Below are 15,165 nucleotides of genomic sequence, written 5' to 3'. Positions count from 1 at the left end.
TTCATGGCTATTTTCCCCACCCTCCCCCTACTCCCAACAAGAATCCTTGGGGCTATCCCGGGCGGAGCATCCCGTCACCACAAAGGAATCTCCAGCCTCTCCTCCAACCTCCACCTGCACAATAAAGGCCGATCGCTCATTACTCATTAGTAAAGACACACAGCAAACAGACACAGAACTCCCATTAACTCACTCCTTCCCGGTTATTGTTATACTGCTGCAATTACGGCACTTACCGAGAGATTTCAGAAGTAAAATCTGTTTACTTTAGTTTATTGTCACGTGGACTAAGGTACAGTGAAAAGCATTTGTTGCGTGCTAACCAGTCATTGGGAAGACTATACATGATTACATTTGAGTCATCCACTGTGTGCAGATACACGATAAAGGGAATTACTTTTAGTGCGAAATAAAGTCCAGTAAAGTCCGATTAAAAACATTCTGAGGATCTCCAATGAGATAGATTGTAGCTCAGGACCGATCTCTAGTTGATGATGGGATGATTCAGTTGCCTGATAACAGCTGGGAAGAAACTGTCCTGAATCTAGAGGTGTGCGTTTAGTGCACGTAGAGTCTAATAAAGTCTGATTAAATTCAGCAAAACCAAGCACAGGCTCGGCAATCGTTTCACTGAACACCTCCGCTCGTTCCACCTAAACCTACTTGATCTCCCAGTTGCTCACTAACTCCCCCTCTCATTCCCACACTGAACTTTTTTCTGTCCTAGGCCTCTGCCATTGTCAGAGTAAATTGGAGGAACAGTACCTCATATTTCGCTTGGTTAGCTTTGCATCCCAGTGGTATGAGCATTGACTTCTCTAACTTCAAGTAGCCCTTGCTTTCCCTCTCTCTTCATCCCCTCCCTCTTCCCAGTTCTCCGACCAGTCTTACTGTCCCTGACTACATTTTATCTCTGTACCACCCACCCCCCTGACATCAGTCTGAAGAAGGGTCTCGACCCGAAACGTCACCCATTCCTTCTCTCCAGAGATGATGCCTGTCCCACTGAGTTATTTCAGCATTTGGTGTCTATCAAAGTCTGATTAAAGATAGTCTGAGGGTCTCCAATGAGATAGATTAGAACCGCTCTCTGGTTGGTGATAGGATGGTCCAGTTGCCTGATAACAGCTGGGAAGAATCTGGAGGTAAGCCTCTTCACACTTCTGTACCACTTACTTAATGGGAGATGGGAGAAGAGGGAGTGACCGGGGTGAGACTGGTCCTTGATTATGCTGCTGGCCTTGTCGAGGCAGCGTGAAGTGTAAGAGCAGGTCACTGCGTTAGCGATGGGGAGGGGCAGGCACGATGGGGGACGTTAAAGTAAAATGTTTAAGACAGGATACAGGAGTTTGAATCTGGGAAATGAGCAAGGGCCAAAAGGTTGCCTGAAGTTTGGGGTTGGGTGGGGAGAGTTCTGTTTGAGTTCAGGCGTTGAGGAGGGAGCTGCCTTGTTTGCTGAGGGCTCTGCAGCCAATAGAACACAAAGGTTTGGAATAAATCAATGGCCAAAGGTCAGACTGCCAGAGGAATGAAAGGCTGGAGGAGAGTGCAAAGCAAGGTTAGAAGAGATCCGACGATGACGATAAGGATTTTAAATTTAAAGCAGTAGATTCACAAGACAACACACATCAAATAATAGAGGCGATGCAAAAGCAATTATCCAGAGTAGAAGAGTAAAACTGAATTTTAAACCAATTGGAATTCACATCGCTAGTCATTTCATAGGCTAATAAGAAAAAAAAATGAAGCAAACTTAACAGGGAATAGCAGAGACATAAATAATGATCCTTCCCTTTGATAAGAAAGCAAAAGTAGAGAACAGCAATTCTGGTTTGAATTGACCCTGCCATCAAATTAATTATGAATTTACCCCCAAAATATCACGATTAATCTTAAACATCACTCATCAAATGGGTCTATTCATCCTGTGGCATTTAGTTCCTGTCAAGCTATTTGCTGTGGAGCAGTCAAGCCCAAAACGTTAATGATTTTAATACTTCAGTACACCATGTCGTGGTGGGTTTTGAACTGCAGGCTTCCTGCTGATGTAAGCGTTGGCTTTTTAAACGCTCCACCGTAACTGAAAAATGCATTTCTCCTGCCACATCATACGAAGAGGAGCCTTCGGTGTAGTATTAGGCCAAAGAAGGTCTACTAGCCGCGACGCTTATAAAATGCCACAGCTTTGCACACCAATCTTCAAATCGTGCTCCCTGAACCTCATCAGAAATAGCACATATTCCACAAGACAAAATCAGCTCTTATCTATATACTAAAACTCTCGTTTGTTTGTTCATTTGTTCCTGAACTACAGCCAAAAAGCTACACGATAGCGCGACAATTTTAGGCCCACCTTACTCACCGTCGTCCCTTTGCTGCTAATGGAAGAAGTTTCATTGCAATCGGTGTTATATTTTTAGTTATTCACATTTTAAAGTTTAAATCTATCTCCTGAGGGATGGGGGGAGGAGGAGGGGGAGGAAGGGAGGGGGGGAAGGGAGGGAGGGGGGAAGAAGGGAGGGGGGAAGGGAGGGGGGGAAGGGAGAAAGGGAGAGGGGGATGGAGTGGGGGAGGGAGGGGGGGAAAGGAGGGAGGATTGGGGGAGGAGGGGGTGCTGCACCAATGCAGGAGTGGTTTGGGCCGAACGGGTCCACTTGATCTAGTTACTAATAAAACCCAGTGAATGATGCAATTCAAGTGCACAGCAAAACAGACTCTAAAATGGCAGTGCATGGGAAACCTGCAACTTGTGATGGTGACTATTGCACATGATTTTAAAGCACAGACTTTGTGCAAAGATTCAGCTACTAAGTGCAATTTCATCGCATCACATGGCATGGAGAGAGAATGTTTGGTCATACAGGTCCAGATCCACCATCGAGTGTGAACAAGATCTCATGCAAACTATAAGCAGTCTCAGGAGTTCTGCACATCAGCTGAAATCAACTAGCACTGATTCACATCATAAGACACATAGTGCTGGAGTACCTCAGCAGGTCAGGCAGCATCTTAAGAGAAAAATGGATCTCCGGAGATGCTGCCTGACCCACCGAGTTACTGCTGCACTGTGTGTCCTTTTGTGTATTAACCAGTATCTGCAGTTCTTTGTTTCTACTACTTATATAATGTTAGTCTATTACTCGATAATCCTTTACTCAGTTAGAGTGGAGAGATTAGAGATATACAGAAGATACTAGTTTTGTAAACTAGCATCTGCAATTTCATGTATCACATTCACATCATGCCTATGGCATAGCGGTAGAGTTGCTGCCTCACAACGCCAGAGACACGGGTTTGATCCTGACCACGGGTGCTGTCTGTACGGAGTTTGTATGTTCTCCCTGTGACCTGCGTGGTTTTCCCTGAGAGCTCCGGTTTCCTCCCACACTTCAAAGACGTGCAGGTTTGTAGGTTAATTGACTCCTGTAAATTGTGTCCAGTGTTTTGAATAGTGCTTGTATACAGGGATTGCTGGTGGGCTAGGTGGGCAGAAGAGCCTGTTCACGCTCTGTATTTTTAGTTTTTTTAGAGATACAGCGCTGAAACAGGCCCTTCGGCCCACTTTGTCCGTACCAACCAGCGATCCCCGCACACTAACACTATCCTGCACACACTAGGGACAATTTACATTTACACCAAGCCAATTATCTTATATACCTGTACGTTTTTGGAGTGTGGGGGGTAACCGAAGATCTCGGAGAAAACCCACACAGGTCACGGGGAGAACGTACAAACTCAGTACAGACAGCACCCGTAGTTGGGTTCGAATCCGGGTCTCCGGTGCTGCAAGCGCTGCAAGGCAGCAACTCTACCGCTGCGCCACCGTGCCGGCCCTCTGATTTAAACTAAAATATTTCTGAAAGAGAGATATCGAAAATCGACTCTGGCAATGATTTGAAGTCATCGTGCATTGATAAAGCTAGATAGGCACAGCAGAGGTTGAAGTGGCAGGTTACAGGAGAGGCGTCCTGCATGGTCGAAGGTCCAACAGGCCAAAGAAGCCACAAATACCAAATGCAACCCAAGAGAGGTGGTGGCAAAAGATGATGCACCCAGGACCCTTACGCACGATCTAGGACAGTGAACATATCAAATGGCCAATTGCCCTTGGACACTGCATTCAACTCGTGTAAAGTGCCTTCCCGGGCCAACACTGATACATTTTAAAGCACTATTAGATAATATAATAAACACACAAAATCAGTAAATTAAAAATATATAGTACAAAAACAAAACAGAGCTCAAAGTCTCTAATGCAACTTAGGCAGTTCATAGTTCAAAGTTTAGTTGGAGTTCGTAGTGTTCAATAGCCTGATGACCCCTGAACAAATTCAACTGTGAAGGATTCAGACAAAGCCAACAATAGAGCAGCCAACCTGAAGAAGGGCCCCGACCCAAAGTGTCACCCATCCTTTTCGCTAGAGATGCTGCCTGACCCGCTGAAGGACTCCAGCACCTCCGTGTCTATCTTCAGCCTCTAGACAATGGTTGTGCAAATGCTGAGAGCCTTAGGCACTGTCTGAGAGACTGCAAGGGATGTTGACAGACATGTGAGGGCGTCTTTAGTTTAGTTTAGTTTAGAGATACAGCGCGGAAATAGGCCCTTCAGCCCACCAAGTCCGCACCGACCAGCGATCCCCGCACATTAACGCTATCCTACTACTAGGAACAATTTACTCTTACACCAAACCAATTAACCAACATACCTGTACGTCCTTGGAGTGTGGGAGGAGACCGAAGACCTCAGAGAAAACCCACGCGGTCATGGGGAGAACGTACAAACAGCACCCATAGTCGGCATCGAACCTGGGACTCCGGCGCTGCAAGCGCTGTAAGGCAGCAACTCGACAGCTGCGCCACCATGCCGACCCTGCGAGAGGTCCTGCATGGAGCTTGAACACCATCCTTTCCAGCAATGGGCAGCTTCTTGTCAATGCCCAAAGACACAACCATTTTGATAGTGGGAAAGTAATTATCTTTAGTTTGGTTTACAGATACGGCATGGAAACAGGCTCATCGGCCCACCAAGTTGACTCCGGCCATCAATGAGCGGATTTCACCAGATCTAGGTTATCCCACCTTCGCATCCGCACACGAGGGGCAATTTGCAGAGGCCAATTAACCTATAAACCCGCACTTCTTTGGAATGTGGGAGGAAACCGGAGCACCAAGAGGAAACCCAAGCGGTCACGGGGGAACGTGAAAACTCCACAGACAGCACCTGAAGTTAGGTTCGAACCCAGGTCTCTAGCAATACGAGGCAGCAGCTCCATTAGCTGAGCCACTGTTTAACAGAAAGACACAAGTAAACGCTTGGGAATGAGTTTGGCTCAAACCTTAAAGCAAAGCCAACAGCCATAGGCTGTGGAATATATTTCCAGTGTTAACTGTAAAAATTTCCAACAATTACTAGGGACATTAAGCATTTTGTTAGTTCATCTTGGAAAACCAACATAACACATGCTCCCATTATGGAAGAGTTGACTCTATTTATCCTGGACCAGCCTGAAACATCTGCCAAGATTACTCTCAGAGACACTGTCATCACATTCAGTCAACAAGCCTTTGGTGAAGTCCTAACGAGGGAAATGGAGACACCACCTTCCACAAAAGAAGCTCTCTGCTTGGATTTAAAACACGAGCGTCTAGGAACAAGAGGCCACAGCATCAGAATAAACGGACGTACTTATAGAAAGGAGGTGACGAGGAATTTCTATAGTCAGAGGGTAGTGAATCTGCAGCATTCTTTGCTACAGACAACTGTGGAGGCCAAGTCAATGGGTATATTTTAAAGCAGAGATTGACAGAATCTTGATCAGTAAGAGTGTCAAAGGTTATGGGGCCATGGCAGGAGAATGGGGTTGAGAGAGAAAGATAGGTCAGCCATGATTGAATGGCGGAGTAGACTCATAAGGTCATAATGTCATAGGTGATAGGAACAGAATTAGGCCATTCGGCCCATCAAGTCTGCACCGCCATGGGTCGAATGCGCCAAGTGTGCTCGATGGGGTGAATGGCCTAATTATGCTCCAAAGATTTATGAACCTATTAAGAATGCAATCAGCAGACCCAGGGCTACTGATCACACGTGGTCCGTACAAGTCTACAAAGAACAGCGATGCCAAAAACTAACAAGTAAAAGAGTACTAGTTTCATTTCTCAGGAAGAGGTGACATTTAGTGTATGGAGGACAATGCATGAGATTGAAGGGAGATAGTAAGTTGCACTGTTCCAAAGTACCTGGAGAAAGCTGGAGAAAGCCTGCAGCATAACTCTATGACCAACCATCAAGCAGCCATTTTTACGCCAATCCTATCAAAATCCATTGTACTCTTCACACATTCCCATTAACTCCGCCTCAGATCTAAACACACAATACCTACTGGGGTGAATTAGAGTGGTCTGTTGAGCTATCTATGCAAGTGTTTTTGATACGTGGGAGAAAAATGGAGCACACAGAGAAAACCAATGTGATCACGGGGAGAACGTGCAAGCTCCACACAGACAGCAGGGGAGTTTGGGACTGACGCTGGGTCACTGGAGATGAGACGCTGGATGAGGTGCCCTCAAAGTGATCTGCTTTGTCCTGTCTGGTGTGCCAGGATCTGAGTACTTACTGCTAGGGAGGGCTCATCCAGGCAAATGGAGAGCAAATACAACACCTTAGCACAGAGCCACAAAGCTGCAATAAGGGTACAGAGATAAACCAGGCAGCTACAGACCAGCGGAGAACAAGAGCAAGAAACAACGACAAAATTAGCTGTCATTTGTACAGCGAGGATTCATTAAAGAAAGCCAGCATGGATTCGTTAATGGCAAATCCAACTTCAAAGTGTTTGTTAAAATAACAGGAAGGGTGATGAAGGATATTCAGTAGATGGGTGCACAATGGACCCCTCAGCAGGACTGAGGGATGTGGATATAAAAGGTTGTCACAGCATGGATAGAAAATTGCCCAACTAACAGGAAGAAAGACAAGCAGTAAAACATTGTTTTGGACGGGGGGAAATGGACTGGGTGGCTCGCTAGGTCAGAACTAGGATAACTAGCTCTAGGGGCAGCACAGTGGCGCAGCGGTAGAGCCACTGTCTTACAACGCCAGAGACCTGGGTTCAATCCTGACTAAGGGCGCTGTCTTCCTCTGAAGAAAGATCCCGACCAGAAACTCGCCCATCCTTTATTCTTCAGAGATGCTGCCTGACCCGCTGAGTTACTCCAGCACGTTTTGTCTATCACAGACTCTTCTGTCCTCCCAACGTCACAGATGCTGCCTGACCCACTGAATACTTCCAGTATTTTATGGTCTCTCAAATTCCAGCAACTATTATGTGCACAAATATAACTGGCACAACTTGCTCATGGCTGCATTAATGGTTGAGACTGTCTCAAAGCTTTACTTCATTAGGAGTAATACTCTGGTCTGCTAAATTAAGGACAGATAACAATAGCTACCCATATTAAATATAAAAAATCCCAAAAATGCATTTCTTGCATGCCCAAACAAGAAATAAATCTTTGCAAGCTCCTGATAGTAACTAAAAGGAGTCATGAAACTAAAGTGTTTGTGGTTGCAGCTAGTCGAGCTGCAGCTCCACAGCACCAGAGACACCAGGTTCAATCCTGACTTTGGCTACTATCTACAAGGAATTTGCATGTTCTCTCAGTAACCACAATGAGTTTCCTCCAGGTGCTTCGGTTTCCTCCGCATCCCAAAGATATGTGGATTGGTAGGTTAACCAGACACAGAGAGGCACAGTGATGCGGCTGGTAGAGCTGTTGCCTCACAGCACCAAAGATCAGGGTTTAATCCTGACCTCGAGTGCTGCCTGTGCATGTGTGGAGTTGCTTGCACCTTCTCCCTGTGACCGTGTGGGACTCCTCCAGGTACTCCGGTTTCCTCCCATATCCCAAAGATGTGCACGTTTGTAGGTTAGTTCGCCTCTGTAAAATGCCCCTAATGTGTAGGGAGTCAAATCAAGAGTGTTTTATTGCCATATGTCCTGAAACTGAACAATGAAATGATTACTTATAGCAGCACAACAGATATGTAAACATTTATTTCACAAAATGCTGGAGTAACTCAGCAGGTCAGGCAGCATCTCAGGAGAGAAGGAATGGGTGATGTTTCTTCAGTCTGAAGAAGGGTCTCGACCCGAAACGTCACCCATTCCTTCTCTCCTGAGATGCTGCCTGACCTGCTGAGTTACTCCAGCATTTTGTGAAATAAATACCTTCGATTTGTACCAGCATCTGCAGTTATTTTCTTACAGATATGTAAACATAGTACTCTGTGAATGGATGAGAAAAAAGGATAACATAGAACTGGGGTGAATGGCTGATTGATCGACCTGATTTATTGGACCTAAGAACCCGTTTCCATGCTGTCGCTGTAAACTAAATTAAGTAAACAACGTGATTAGTGTAATGGTTGGCATGGACTTGGTTGATCAAACAACCATTTCTGTGCTATGGGCTCCATCTCCAAATCAACTCAATTTGTTCCATGGAGACACAAGGAACTGTAGACATCTAGCGTCTGTAGTCAGGTAGCGTCTGCGGAGTGAATGGATGGAGAAATCTGAAGGAGGATGTAATGTCGTCTATGCATTCCTCCACAGATGCTGCCTGACCCGTTGTGTTACTCTAGCATTTTGTGTTTTGCTCAGTCGCTTCCAGATTCTTTGGGTCACATTTTTCTTCCTCACTCTGCTTGGTACTTCTAAAATAGAGAAAACATTAACTGAAGCAACAAAATTGCAAACCTCATTGCTAAAATGATTTATTGCTAAAAAACACCTGTATACTCATCGCCCAAAGACTTATTTTCCCTTTTACAATATCAGTAACACCCAGAAGTAGCACCTGTTTCTGTCAGATGCAAGGATGGCAATGTCAGTCCTCTACACACCTCCAGGCATCATGGTTTCTAACTTATTCCTGTCCGAACTTGCCCACCAGCCCATCCTAACTGCTGTCAACTCAGGAATACCATTCTGAACAAAAAAATTCAGGGATGGCTTTATGAAGTTTTGGTAGTCAGCCCACAAGCCCCCTCTCCACGGGTTTTCCACAGGATCCCTGTTCCCCTATCGACCAGAAAACACTGTCGAGACCCAACACATTTACATTAACATTTCCGAAATGTTAAAATGTTGACTCAAACCCAGAAGGGAAAGCATCCACACTACTATGGCTGCTTAAAACAAAAATCAAGTAACACCAACAGGAAATGCAAAAGACACCAGTATTTTTAATGTTGGATATATTCCAGTCAGCCATCTGTGGCTGTGCTCAGTGTGGTGGAGATAGACGACTCTAGACACCTAGCCACTTCAAATACAATGTACAATCAAGGCGGCTAATTTACAAGATCAAGTTACTGTGTTTTCGTTAATTCTTCAGATTTTTAACGAAGAATCGTTAAAAATGATTCCTCCAGGTGCTTCGGTTTCCTCCCCATCCCAAAGATATGTGGATTGGTAGGTTAACCAGACACAGAGAGGCACAGTGATGCAGCTGGTAGAGCTGTTGCCTCACAGCACCAAAGATCAGGGTTTACATCAGGATCAGGATCAGTAAAAATCAATCTTTTAGTTTAGAGATACACCGTGGAAACAGGCCCTTTGGGCCACCGGGTCCACTCCGACCAGCGATCACCACATACACACACTCGGGACAATTTACAATTTTACTGAAGCCAATTAACCTACAAACTTGCACGTCTTCGGAGTGTGGGACGAAACCGAAGCACCTGGAGAAAACCACGCAGGTCATGGGGAGAACATACAAACAGCACCCATTGTCAGGATCGAACCCGGGTCTCTGGCGCAGTAACGCAGCAACTATACCGCTGCACAACCGTGCATGCAAAAATAATCAGGAGTTTCATTATTTGAAACCTCTAAACCCAAAAGAATAAATCTAATCTTTCGGAGTTGAATATCTGTTAACTGCCAAGACAAATTGGTGAGATGAACTGAATTATACAATAATGCTATCATCAGAAGAAAGCAAATGCTGTTAGCACTGGTAGCTGAGGTAACAGTGGAGGGTAATATTAAAGTCAAATTCAATATTAACTGGAAGATAGACACAAAATCTGGAGTGACTCAGCGGGTCGGGCAGCATCTCTGGAGAATAGGAATAGGTGAAGTTTCGGGCTGGGACCCTTCTTCACTCAGGAGAAAGAAACGAGATATGTAGACGGTGACATAGAGATATAGAACAAATGAATGAAAGATAGCTAGAGAGCAGGAGGAATCATAGAGGGGGAGCAGCGAGAGAGGATGTTGCAGAACTCTCGTCGGAGGAGAACTTCTTCAAAGTAGGCCTACCTTGAAGAGATTTCTCAGTGGAGCGAACAAAATGTGTAGGAATCACCGTCTATATGTCTTGATTCCCTTTCCCCTGAAAAAGGGTCTCCACCCGAAAAGTCACCTATTACAGAGATGCTGACTGACTGGCTGAGTTACTCCAGCATTTTGTGTTTACCAAATATTAACTTGCTGGGTCTCAGTGATTCAGAGATATATCCCCTTTATCTCCCCCACTTTTTCTGCAACTTAAAACCACTGTTTTCTCTCTTTTTCCAGTTCTAAACCATTAACTCTGTATCCCTTTCCACAGTTGCTGCACGACCTGATGAGTGTTTCCAGCATCTTCTGATTTTATTATAGTGTAGGGAACACTCAGTCTTTATTTCTGTAAAGCGTACGGCTGAGAAGACTCAAATACCATCCTTATAATGGTGAATATCCATTAACTGGGGAGCAAATGCTTGTGGTCAGAAACAGCCAAATCCTCATCTTTATTAGCAATGTTAATTGTGAGGTATTTATCTGTGCTTTGTGCCTTGAACAAAGAACTTATCGTGGGTAATTATGTGCTTTAGACTTTAGCGATACAACTTAAGAAGGGTTCTCGACCCGAAACGTCACCCATTCCTTCTCTCCAGAGATGCTGCCCGTCCCGCTGAGTTACTCCAGCAATTTGTGTCAATCTTTGGTGAAAACAGGCTCTACGACCCACCGAGTCCAACTGCAGGGAATTCCTCCAGCAGCTCCGGTTTTCTCCCAAAATAAAGACATGCAGGTTGGCAGGATAATTGGCCACTGTAAAATGCCCCTTGGGTGTAGTGTAGATGTGGTTACATGATGAGTTGATGGAAATGCAGATGACGCAGTTGTGTGTCCGAAACAAGTCTGTAGAGGGGTCCCGACCCCAAACATCACCTATCCATGTTCTCCAGAGATGCTGCCTGACCCGCTGAATTACTCCAGCACTTTGTGTCCTTTTAGGTTTCTACAAAGTCTCTCAAATGACCCTCACCTTTCCTCTGACGGCATGCCAAAACAAGAGGGCAAATAAAAGCCATCTAGTCCAAAATGCTGTTTCCAGCATTCCAAAGGATCTGTAAATGTAAACAGCCTTGCAGTTCTCTGATAAATGAATCATTTAATCTTTCGGCTGAACACCTGTCCAGCAGAACAATTGTACAGTCGCAGTCTGTGTGTGTTAAATCAGTCTGAGGGGGTCTGATTCCAAGGCCTCTCTGCAACACAAGCAGTAGCAGAGAACATCTGCAGACTATCAAGGAGCCAACACACTACCAAGGCAGCCAGCAAGCTCAGAATCCTTGGCAGACTTGTAACACGTATAAGCAACCGTCTCCTGTTATGACACCGTTTCCCGGGCCAGATTAAGGGACCACCCATACAGCTGAAGACAAAACCTTTCATTTCTGCTCATGTAAACCAAATTCTACTGGTACGAGGCCAGAGGATTTCAAGTTAAAAAGTAAGTTGCAAGATGGAGGAAGTTAACTCGTATTTAACACGAACAATAAGCAGAGGGTGCTTGACGTTTAAAATTAAAATTTACAACCTTCAAGCAAGGTTTGAAAATCTCTTTTTGTCACGACATAAACAAACGGAACAACGTTCAGGAAAAAAAAACATTGATTCAGAAATTACCAAAAAGTAAAAAATGAAGGCAGCCAAAGTAATTGTTCCATTTTGGCCACAAGTTCTCTCCGCCCAGCCAGTTGGAGGCTGCAACCATGTCACCCTGTGTGACCCCGAGCAGAGTTGCAAATCTAGTAGCATCTCCATTTGCAAAGAATGCCTAACCCATCTCTCCCCACCCTCCCTCGGCTATACAGCTCAACACTCCTGCCCTAGTTCATCTGCTACTAGACCTCACCATTCCACCTCTGGACTTGCCTACCCAGTATTCTCACAGCTATTCCTTCCCACCTTACACCATCGATGGCATCTACATGAAGCTCTGCCTCAAGGCGGCGGCATCTATCTTCAAGCATCCCTACCCTTTTTGTGCTGCTACCATCAGGCAGGAGGTGCAGATACCCAAAGTCGCACATCAAGTTCAGGAACAGCAGCTTTCCTGTAACTATCGGATTCTTGAACTAACCCTCACAATCCTAACCTTACCTCGACAATGTAACACTATTGGAGATGCGCGGGGCACATCTTTACACAGAGAATGGTGGGGGCCAGGAACGCATTGCCAGGGGTGGCGGTAGAGGCAGATATGATGGTGACATTTAAGAGGCTTTTAGATAGGCACGTGGGAGTGCAAGGAATAGAGGGATACATACGGACCATGTACAGGTAGACAAGATCAGTTTAATTTGGCATCATGGTCAATGCAAACATTGTGGGCTGAAGAGTGTGAAGTTCTAAGTTCTACATTCTAAGTTCTTTAGAATAATTAATGGATGAGTTTTTTTTGCTGGGGAAGTAGCAATTTGTATTAGCACTGTTTGTGTGGTCTCATCTATTCTATGTTCACCTATAATTTTGCTGTATTCTTAAATTTGTTCCACCTCAATGCTGTCCCACTAAGACAGCAACTTGCCCTATTCTAAACTTACATCTTATAGTACATCCCTTCAATTTTCTATATAGTTGAAATTTTTTATCGCTTTTTAAATCTCTACACAATTGAAGCCTCTCCTCCCTTCCCCATCCACCTCTCACCCCAGAAACTTCTGATAATGGCTACTAGTTCAAACGACTCAGTGCTCTATATATTTCCGATAATGGAATACTCCATTATGACTAACCAAACTCTTGTACAAACTTAGGTGGCACAGTGGTAGAGTTGCTGCCTTGCAGTACCAGAGACTCGGGTTCGATCCTGACCACAAGTGCTGCCAGTACAGATTTTGTATGCTCTCCCTGTGATTGAGTGGGGTTTCTCCGGGTGTTCCGGTTTCCTCCCACAATCCAAAGCAGGTTTGTAAATTCATTGGCTTACGTAAATTCCCCTCAGTGTGTAACATAAAACTAGTGTGAACGGGTGATCGTTGGTCGGCGTGGACTTGGTGGCCAAAGGGCCCATTCCCACACTGTATCTCTAAACTAAACCTGGGAACCCAATAGTAAGGCCTGGATCACTTGTCGAACAGTACTCTAGTAATGAAGTCTGATCCTCCCAAACTTACAATCAGATGCAACAATGGACAGAGTCAGTGAGTCTTACAGCCCTTCAGCACAACTTGCCTACACTGACCAACATATCCCATCTACACTAACCCCAATTGCCTGCGTTTGGCCCATATCCATGAACTTGCCCAAATGTTTCTTAAATGCTCAACTACCTCCTCCGGCAGCTCGTTTCATACATCCACCACCCGGTTTAAAGTTTGCCTGCGCCAGTTAAGGGCGATAGAAATACAATGCAAGTGAGTGAAGGGATCTGAGTTATGTACCACACTGTTCCTCGCATTCCCCCACCACACCCTTACCGCCCACAGACGAACACACAAATGTTTTCCAATTGCACTTTGCTGAAAGTCAGCCACCACAGAGAACTGCCATCAATATTTGCTGTGCACCAGATTCAAGAGAGCAGCACCAAGTTGTCCTCTGCTGGTTTAAACTTGACCCCTCATCTTAATGAGATTTAAACTGGGGTGGCACAGTGGCGTAGCAGTAGAGCACGAGAGACCCGGGTTCAATCCTGACTACGGGTGCTTGTTTGTATGAAGTTTGTGCGTTCTCCCCGTGAGCTGTGTGGGTTTTCTCAGGAATCTTCGGTTTCCTCCCACACTCCAAAGACGTATAGATTCGTAGGTTAATTGGCTTGGTATAAAAAATAAAATTGTCCCTCGTGTGCGTAGGAGAGTGTTCATGTGCTAGGATCGCTGGTCGTCGTGGAGTTGGTGGGCTGAAGGGTCTGTTTCCACGCTGTATCTCTAAACTAAAAACTAAACTTAATCCCAATCATTTTTTTTACTTTTATGAAAATAAGTTCTGGGAATATACAGCAAATTAATGTTAGCAAGGCAGGCAGAGGAGACAAAAGTAATTTTCACTTCATCAGTACAAATGTTGTTTCAGAGCCATTTATGAGGCACATTAATTTAATATACTGGCAACTACAATAGCCAAATGCAAAGCCTCACAAACAGAGTCAGGAGTATTTTATTGACATTTGCCCCAAAACAGAACAAGGAAATTCTTACTTGCAGCAGCACAACAAGTATGCAAACACAACACTCTGTAGAAGGGTCTCGACCCGAAACGTCACCCATTCCTTCTCTCCAGAGATGCTGCCTGTCCTGTTTTTGTGTCTGTCTTCGGTTTAAACTAGCATCTGCAGTTCCTTCCTACAATACTCTGTAAGACAGGCACAAAATGCTTGTGTAACCTAATTTGAAATGACACCTATCAGTGTCCTTCAGAGATGCTGTCTGACTTGCTGAGGTACTCCAGCATTTGTGTTCTTTTGATCTCATTACTGCAACCATCAACCTACAACCATCAGGCTATTGAACACTACAACCTCCAAATAGGCTCCTATAGAATATGTGTGTGTGTAGGAAGGAACTGCAGATGTTGGTTTACACTGAAGATAGACACAAAATGTTGGAGTAGCTCAGAGGGATAGGCAGCATCTCTGGAGAGAAGGAATGGATGTCGTTTCCGGTCGAGACCCTTCTTCAGACTCAACCTGAAACATCACCCATTCCTTCTCTCTGGAGAACGACATCACCACAACACAGGAATCACATCAGGCTGGAGGGAGACGCATGGCTGGGTGTGCCTGGTTAAATTAACAGACCGAGATGAAATGATCATTGTTTTAATTATTTCCTCTTGAGTAAAAAATGACAAAGGGTCTGTTCCTGCGCGTGGTGTT

The sequence above is a fragment of the Rhinoraja longicauda genome, chromosome 28 (assembly GCF_053455715.1).
Source record: "Rhinoraja longicauda isolate Sanriku21f chromosome 28, sRhiLon1.1, whole genome shotgun sequence".
Classification (NCBI taxonomy): Eukaryota; Metazoa; Chordata; class Chondrichthyes; order Rajiformes; family Arhynchobatidae; genus Rhinoraja; species Rhinoraja longicauda.
Note: the sequence above shows the minus strand (reverse complement) of the source record.